The sequence below is a fragment of the Rhinopithecus bieti genome, unplaced genomic scaffold (assembly GCF_001698545.2).
Source record: "Rhinopithecus bieti isolate Rb0 unplaced genomic scaffold, ASM169854v2 scaffold_15146, whole genome shotgun sequence".
Lineage (NCBI taxonomy): Eukaryota > Metazoa > Chordata > Mammalia > Primates > Cercopithecidae > Rhinopithecus > Rhinopithecus bieti.
In genome coordinates this window covers 1080334-1087550 of record NW_016808195.1, presented here as the reverse complement: position 1 = coordinate 1087550, position 7217 = coordinate 1080334, and the positions used below count along the sequence as shown (strand labels likewise).

At 46.8% G+C, this 7217-nt stretch overlaps 1 pseudogene; it reads right to left on the bottom strand.

Annotated features, from left to right (window-relative positions):
* Positions 1–5662: 5662 nt before the first annotated feature.
* LOC108537957 (small nuclear ribonucleoprotein E-like) lies at positions 5663–6274 on the bottom strand (annotated as a pseudogene).
* Positions 6275–7217: the final 943 nt, after the last annotated feature.

The following is a 7217-nucleotide window of genomic DNA, read 5'->3' as shown; positions in this document are numbered from 1 at the left end:
CTGGCTATCCCAGTGAAACCCCGTCTCTACTAAAAAATACAAAAAAAATTAGCCAAGCGTGGTGGCGGGCACCTGTAGTCCCAGCTACTCGGGAGGCTGAGGCAGGAGAATGGCATGAACCTGGGAGGCGGAGCTTGCAGTGAGCTGAGATCGTGGCACTGCACTCCAGCCTGGGTGATAGAGCGAAACTCTGTCTAAAAATAAAATAAAATAAAAATAAAAAAATTTTATAGAGACTGGGTAGTCATATGTTGGCCCAGCCAATCTCAGACTCCTGAGCTCAAGCAATCCTGCTGCTTTAGCCTTCCAAAGTGCTGGGATTACAGGTGTGAGCCACCATGCCCAGCGGAGGAAGAGAATCATTGATGAGGTTGACGGTCTTAATTCACTGATCCACTTCTATGCCTGGCACTCAGGTGGGCACTGCAACGGAGAAGAAAAAAGTAAGATATTTCTTCCATCATGGACTTAATGCTCCACGCAGGAGACAGAGAGTAAACAATATTTTAAAAGCCAAATATGTAGTCTATTAGATAGTGTTAAGGACTAGGAGAAAAAAAGAAAGTAGAGAAGGCAGATGGAAGGATCAGTAGCTGAAACTATAATAGGTGGCTGGGAAAAGCCCCCCTGATAAGATGACATGGAGTAAAAACTTGAAGGATATTGGAGGGCTGGCTGTACAGATATGTGGGGCTGGGAGGAACAGCAAGTGTGGAGACCCTGAGGTGGGAGCGTGCCCAGAATGTCTGAGGACAAGCAAGAGGCCAGTGTGGTGGGAGTAGGTGGACAGGGCGGGGAGTGTGGGAAAAGATGAGGTCAGACAGGGGAACACAGATGTAGGCAGATCACATAGGGCCCTGTAGGTATAGGCCTTTACTCTGAGTGAGATGAAGAATCATTGAGGGGTTTTGGGCAAAGGAAGGATGTGAATTGCATTTTGATGGAGTCATTCTGGTTGGGCAAAGTGGGGGGCAAAGGCAGATGTAAGGAGACTGGTTAGGGAGCTTTTGCCATTATCCAGTGGAAAGTTGGTGGCAGATTGGACCAGGGAAGTCATGGGGCCTGGTTTTAAGACCGGATGGCCAGCGTGTCCTCAATAAAAGACAGCAGGCAGCATGTATGGGCACAGGTGCAGTAAGAGGAGGCAGAGATGTGGTGTGGGAACTTGTGGAAGTTCCTCTGATTTTTCCTATTTTCTTAGTGTATAAGGAAGCTAGCTGAATGTGAGGAGGGGTGGGGAAGTATTAGATGTGAGCAGAGAGAAGAGATGGCATGAAATATTCATCTTGGAGAGAGGGAGGGGAAACAGACTCTAGCAATGGTATGTACTGGGGTCCATGCATCAGACTCACCTAGAGCCTTGGTTAAAGTACAGTGCTGGGCCCACCCCCAGAGTATTTGATTGAGTAGGTCTGACATGGGGTCTGAGAATTTGCATTTCTAACAAGTTCCCAGATGATGCTGATGCTGCTGGTTCAGGGACCATCCTCGAGACCCACAAGACAAGAGAAATACAGAAGGCTTGCTCGGCCAAATAGAAAACCCATTTGTGCTTAATGATGGTGAATTCATTGGAAGGCCATCAGCGTGGCTGTGTTTCTGTCCCATCACGGTCAGTGCACAGGATCTGGTGCAGAACAGGCAGCTGGATTGAACCTGGGTTGAAGGTTGGCCAAGTGGATGCTGCAAGTTATGAGAAAGTCAAGAGGGTTAAGGATATATGCAAAGGATTGATTCCACTGATTGACTTTGGAATGGAATCTGGACAAGGCGAGAAGGGAGGAGGTGAGAGGAGGTGACATAACAGACAGGAGATAAGATTCAGGGCTTCAAGGATAACTGGGGTCTGGGTCCTAGTGAAGGTGAGCTGGAAAGATGGCAAGTGATAAGTGGTGAGTGGTCAAGGAGTTATTGGAGACTGAGACCATGGATGGTGCGAGACCATCACAAGGAATGGCTGAGGTGAGGTGAAAGATGGGGATTAGAGGACAGATCAGAGTCTCAGAAGGTCCATCTATCTGTGTGGATATTGGAAACACTGAGAATTAAGACAGGAGCAGTGGGTCGGGCACAGTGGCTCACGCCTGTAATCACAGCACTTGGGGAGGCTAAGGCAGGCAGATTACTTGAGGTCAGGAGTTCGAGACTAGCCTGGCCAACATGGTGAAATAGCACCTCTACTAAAAATCCAAAAATTAGCCAGGCATGGTAGCACATGCCTGTAATCTCAGCTACTTGGGAGGCTGAGGCGGGAGAACTGCTTGAACCCAGGAGGTGGAGGTTGCAGTGAACTGAGACCGTAACACTGCACTCCAGCCTGGGTGACAGAGGGAGACTCTGACTAAAAAAAAAAAAAAAAAAAAAAAAAAAAAAAAAAAAAGCAGGAGCAGTGTTAGAGAGAGTGATAGTGAGCCAGGAGCTAAAATCCTCAAGCAATGAGGGGTGACCTGGTGGCCAGGAGGTGCACTTTGAAGACATGAGGTTCAAAGCCTGAAGGTTTTACAGAAACAGTGATGGAGAAGAGAGTGGCAGTGACAAGGGGGAGCAGAGAGGAGAGAGAAGCCCACAGCACCTTCAGGCCCATGGTTCGGAGGCAACAGGAAGTGAACACAGCCACCACTTAAGGCAGCTGAGCTCTCAAGAAGAGCCAGGGTCTGTTCCATCTGTGGTTCTTGACCCAGCCACATATTAGAAACACCCAGGAAATTTTGAGAACATGCCAATACCTGGATGCCACAATCTGAAATTTTATTTAATTGGTCTGGTGAGGAGCGTGGGCTTCAGGATGTTTTTAAGTCCTTGAAGTGATAGGAATGTGCAGCCCGGGAATGAGAGTAAGAGGATCAAGAGGACCCGGTGAGATCTGGACCAGGGTCCAGAACAGAGTGGCAGGTTTCAGGAGACAGGGTCAGAACTGGGGACAATGGCCAGGCGGGGCATGAGGGTTCAAGTCTGGAGGAGCAAGGGGAGACCTGAGCTTCTATGGTAACGGGATATGAAGAAGGCTCAGGTGCCTCACTGTGGTCTCAAGGCAGATCATAGTGATGAGGCTGTGTTGGAAAGAGGCAGGGGTGGGGGTCTCGGCAGGAGCACAGAGAGGGTGGTTGTCTCTCTCCATAACCACAGTGGTGTTGTGGAGGGCAGCGGAGGGGTGTCCTAACAACAATACCTGTCTCAAAGAACGAAATGTCAACAAATTGAGTTTCAAAGATTTAATTGGCTTTTATTAGCAATTCATGAATTGGGCAGATCCTATCTGCAAAATAGAAAGGTGTTCCAATGAGCTGAGCAGAGGTGGTGGGCTTTATAGGCAGAAAAAGGCTGAAGAAAGCAGAAACAAGGATCGAAAAGCAGATGGGTCATTTCCATGTTACTTTCCTTAGAGGTTTAAAGCGGAGAAGACCTCCTTATCATACTGGCTCAGGTTGATGAGCCCCTCTGGGTTGGTTGCTGTGAATCTCTTGTTTTTCAAGAAACTCTCCTGTTTCTAAGTTTAGTTTGACTACGTGGCACCTAGCATGAGGGAATCCATTCGGTTTGATCTGGACTAGTATAGGGGTTCAGTCCAAAACAATGGTTTTTTTGTCTCACAAATTGTTTTTAACACCTGGACTTCCGGGGCTGTGGCTTGATTCCTAACTTCCTCTTCCCTTTACCTCCATGTCGGTTTCCTCAGCCAGGGGGTAGATTCTAGTGAGGCAGGGGAGCCTAGTGGAAGAGTACAGACTGTGGAATCAGATGATCTTGGTTCAAATCTCTGCCCTGGGCAACCTTGGATAAGTTACTCAATATTTCTGTGCATATAGTAGGGCCTGGTGTGTTGCCATTATTCATTTTTTCTTTTCTTTTCTTTTTTTTTTTTTTTTTGAGACGGTCTTGCTCTGTCACCCAGGCTGGAGTGCAGTGGCACGCTCTCAGCTCACTGCAACCTCTGCCTCCTGGATTCAAGCAATTCTTCTCCCTCAGCCTCCCGAATAGTTGGGACTACAGGCACACACCACCACGACTGGCTTTTGTGTTTTTTTTTTTTTTTTTTTTGTATTTTTAGTAGAGACAGGGTTTCACCATATTGGCCAGGCTGGTCTTGAACTCCTGAGCTCAAACGATCTTACTGCCTTGACCTCCCAAAGTGCTGGGATTACAGGCTTGAGCCACCATGCCCAGCCCACCATTATTATTTACAAAACATATCCCAAATCGTCTATTTCTCTTCATCCACATTATTCCAACACCAGTCCAAGCCACCGGCATCACTTGCCTGGAGTCGTGCAGTAGCTTCCTGAACGGGTGTCCTGTTTCTACTCCCTGTCTACTCTAACTCACTCTCACGCTGCAGCCAGGGTGATATTTTGAAACTGAAGATTAATCCCTGTTCCTCCTGTGTTTAAAATCTTCCCATGACTTCTCATCCATGGCATTTAGAATAAAGTCCCAAATCAATATACCTGGGTTACAGCAAAGTCCCTCACAATCTGGCCTTCCTCTTCACCTCATTTCCTCAGCCACTAAATTCCAGGTTCGCTGTCCTTTCTCTCATTTAACATGCCACGCACACTCCTGCTGTGAGCCTCTGCACCAGCTGTTCCCTCTGCAGAGTATTCATCCTCCACCCGGGGCATGGCTGGATTCCTCCTGTCACTCAGCTCTCAATGGAGGCCTTCCATGGCCCCAGTGTCAGGGGTCTCTGATCACTCACTTTATTCACACCTGTTTTCATTCTCTGCATGGCACTTACTACTCTTTTGTATTTTCTTGTTTTTGTTTGTTTACGATTTGTTCTACTTTGGATTTCCTCGGAAGCAGAGACTGAAACAAAGGTTTGGATGCGGATAGTTTATTTGGATAATGTTGCCGGAAAGCAGGGAAGGTGAGATAGCAAAAGTGCAAAGTCAATGTGAGGGTGTTACTAGCCTCTCTCCTTACTCTGGAGCTTTATCATGCCAGGACCTCTGACGAGGGTCATACAGAATGCCTTCCAGAGTTGTTCTTCTGAAGAACAGGAGCCATATCCTCTATCGCCGACTCCCGGCCCACCTTGTTGGGGGTTGCCTCTGGGCGTTAATTCCTCCCTTCTAGGTTGTGCTTGCCTGACAGCCAAACTGGTTCCAGCTACGTTGCTGCACTGGAGAAGGCTTTGGCAGCCAGAGAAGAGTCGGAACTTTCACCCCCTGCTGTGGCTGAACTCAGTGGTGGCCCAAGTGGCTGAACAACAGGCACCAGTGGTGTCTGCTGCCTGCTCCACTTCCCCCAACCTCTTCCTAAGTTAAGCTCTTCCTAAGTGGAAATGTGGCCATTTCTGCTCACTATTGTATCCCAAGAGCCTAGCATAGTGCCTGACACAAAGTAGCTATCACTAAATATTAGTTGAATGGACTCCTTTCATCAATCCAAGGGTAGGCACTGCTGTTATCCTCATTTTCAGATGAGGAAACAAAGACTCACCCGGTCTTTGGCACAGCTGGAATATGAGTCTAGGCAATCTGACTTTAGACTTCGAGCTTTTTTTTGTTTGTTAAAATACAAACAATCCCATAGCATGTATTGCCATCTTGTAATAACATAAGAGTAATCAAAACAATACGAATAAATGTTCATATTGGACAAAGGACATCTAAAAGCAAACTGTATCCATTTCAACAATTTCTCACTTCATTGATCATTTCTAGTTGGAGAAACTTTGTAGCAGAGTAATATTATGTCCTTTTAGCATGATCCGACCAAGTTGTAGTCTTGACTTTGTTTTAGAATAGATCTCTTCTGGCCGGGCGCGGTGGCTCAAGCCTGTAATCCCAGCACTTTGGGAGGCCGAGACGGGCGGATCACGAGGTCAGGAGATCGAGACCATCCTGGCTAACACGGTGAAACCCCGTCTCTACTAAAAAAAAAATACAAAAAACGAGCCGGGCGAGGTGGCGGGCGCCTGTAGTCCCAGCTACTCCGGAGGCTGAGGCCGGAGAATGGCGTAAACCCGGGGGGCGGAGTTTGCAGTGAGCTGAGATCCGGCCACTGCACTCCAGCCTGGGCGATAGAGCGAGACTCCGTCTCAAAAAAAAAAAAAAAAAAAAAAAAAAAAAAAAACAATAGATCTCTTCTGCATCATCTAATACAAGTTTCATATACTCATCAAAACTAATGATACAGCCTTCTATCCGCGTATTCACTTGCTTATAGAGCCACACCTGAATCCGCGATCTGTTTTGTAAGTATCTGAAGATGAGATTGACGGCTACACCATAGCCTTCTGCACTTTCTGGCCCTGGCCGCAGTATGCCATGGTGGAATTCCACAAGGAGCACACCTACACACTGATTTCAAGCTTTTAACTCTAAGAACCTACTTTATCAGTAGCTATAGTTACTGAGGACTGTTATTAGAGTTGATCATTTAATTTATATTGGCAGTGTAATGGTTTTGAATATTTATTTTAGAGATTGCCTTGCCTAGATGACATAATGGCTTTTTTAATTTTTTTTTTTTTCTTTTCGGTGACAGAGTCTAGCTCTGTTGCCCAGGCTAGAATGCAGTGGTGCAATCTTAGCTCACTGCAACCTTCACCTCCTGGATTCAAGTGATTCTTCTGCCTCAGCCACCCAAGTAGCTAGAGTTACAGACGTGCGCCACCATGCCTGGCTAATTTTTGTATTTTTAGTAGAGACAGGGTTTCACCATGTTGGCCAGGCTAATCTCAAACTCCTGACCTCAGATGATCCACCTGCCTCAGCCTTCTAAAGTGTTTGGATTGCAGGCATGGGCCCCCACACCACACCCGGCATAATGGCTTTCATATTGTGTTAGGATATGATCAAGAGGATTAAGAAGAATGAAAAACTAATGTTTCAAAGGCCTTAGAAGACAGGATAAATACTCGCAACTGGCCAGGTCTGATAGAGAGTAGGAAGAGGTCCTGGGGCACGTGCATGCTCCGCAGTTGGTGCCTTGTAGCAGGAGTTGGCAAACTTTTTTGTAAAGGCCTGGGTAGTAAATAGGCTTTCTAGGCCATAGAGTCTCTGTCTCAACTACTCACCCCTGTCACAGTAAAAGGAAAGCATCCACTGTGAATATACAAATAAATGGGTGGGGCTGTGTTCCAATCAAACTTTATTTCTAAAAACAGAGGCCAGGTCAGATTTGGCCCACAGGCTCTGGCTTGCTGACCTGTCTTTGAGGATGTAAGCTAGATCTTCTGACCTTTCAAGAGAAGATGAAAATCGGGATTT